Source organism: Euphorbia lathyris, chromosome 2 (assembly GCF_963576675.1).
Source record: "Euphorbia lathyris chromosome 2, ddEupLath1.1, whole genome shotgun sequence".
In the NCBI taxonomy this organism is placed as follows: domain Eukaryota; kingdom Viridiplantae; phylum Streptophyta; class Magnoliopsida; order Malpighiales; family Euphorbiaceae; genus Euphorbia; species Euphorbia lathyris.
This window is the reverse complement of record NC_088911.1, coordinates 26,653,751-26,655,390: the sequence shown is the minus strand read 5'-3', so window position 1 is coordinate 26,655,390 and position 1,640 is coordinate 26,653,751. Positions and strand designations below refer to the sequence as shown.

Genomic DNA, 1,640 nt, shown 5'->3' with positions numbered 1-1,640 from the left:
TATATTTTTACCATTAAAATTTCTTTATTTGTAAAAAATTACTTTTAAACTATTAAAAATATAAATTTTCAATTGTTTTACATTTAATAAAAAAAAACTTCATATCATATATTACAATTATGAACAACTTAATCCAGTAGAATAATTAAAAAGCTCAAGGTAATTATTAAGCTTAATATATATTTATTTGCTCAAAAAGTCGATTGATTATGAACTTACAAAGTTTTTCATTAATCTCTTAAACTTATTTAAAATGGTCTATTTATTACAATTTATTTAAAATATCCTATTAACTTTCTGAACCTACATACGATGGTCAATTAGCTAATTAAACTGATATATATTTCAACAGTAGTTTTCACCTTGTTAGAGTTTCTAAATTTTATGATAATTTGCTGTGTTAATTAATTTTGATGATAATTTGGACAGCTACAATTTTGATGATAACTACAATTTTGCTGACATGTGCTTCCAAAAACTCCCTTACATGGTTAAGGGGTATAAGTGTCCATTCAATGACAGTCCCCAAGCAGTTTGAAGGCCCTAGATTATAAGAAGACAGCTTGAGGTTTCTGGTGAGTTACAGTCCCTTCCTTCTCCTTTTCCTTCTCTTTTTCTCTCTTCCAGATTCTCTCCATTTAAATCTAAACTGCAGCCATGAGAATCCGAAAGAACAGAAAGTCTTGGCAGCTCCCAGGAGGTGAGGTTCATCAGAATCCTCACCTCTGCCTACTTAATCAATCCCCTTGGGATGTTATTTCCATTTCTCCAGATGTTGATTTTGAGTTTCAACCTTCACATCACCAGGTTTTTTTATTCCCCTGCATCAACTTGTTTTTCTTTATTCATTTTTTATGTTATTTTTGCTGAATCTAGATTCTAGGGTTCCTCCCTTTTTTCCTATTGTTTTAGGGTTTCTGTAACGTTTAGGTTTTCCATCTCCTTTTCCTTTGGTTTTGACACTTTTGTTTTATCAGTTTGGAAGAGATCAAAGATTTGATACAAATGCCAATTCTAATGACTCTGTTCATTCTGTAGATAGGTACATCTTTTCTTATTTAGTTATTTAATTATTTATTCCTTCTTTCTATAGTCTTAGGGTTTTAAAATTGATTTTGAGGTTGATTTAATTTGTTGGTTTAGGATGGTGGACAGAGAAGTGGAGGCAGTGGAGAAGGAGGACAAAGTGTTGGGTGATAATGAAGAAAAAGGGATAGAGAATGAACTGGAGGATTCTGAGTTGAAGTTGGGTAAGAATGGAGACGAAAAGGGAGTAGCTGGGGTGCGTAGAAGCCAGCGGAGGGCAGCCAAGAAAACACGGTCTTTGAGTTCCAAAAGCAATGGATTTTACTATTATTCTGAGTTTGGTCCATTGAGGGGCAAGAAAAGAGTTAGAGGAGATGAAGGGAACAAGGCTGAAGAGACCGGCTGATCAGATTATGAATCAGACCAAAATTATTTAGGGTTTTATCAATTTTCTGAGAAGAAGAAAATGTTGTATGAGAAGAAGTATTTTTTAGGGTTTTAGCAATTTTCTGTGCCATTTTCGCATTTTTAGCAATCCCTTTATGAAATTATTGTTTTAGCAATAAAAAACAATTTTCTGTGCCATTTTCGAATTTTTCTTTCTTGCCATTTTC

General features: G+C 32.6%; 1 long non-coding RNA gene across 1 annotated transcript; it reads left to right on the top strand.

Moving 5' to 3' along the window:
• The first annotated feature begins 622 nt into the window (after window positions 1-622).
• On the top strand, window positions 623-1,187 carry LOC136219391 (uncharacterized). The gene is made up of 3 exons (XR_010684139.1): window positions 623-807; window positions 978-1,042; window positions 1,144-1,187. It is a non-coding gene; the product is annotated as an uncharacterized lncRNA (long non-coding RNA).
• The last annotated feature ends 453 nt before the right edge of the window (window positions 1,188-1,640 follow it).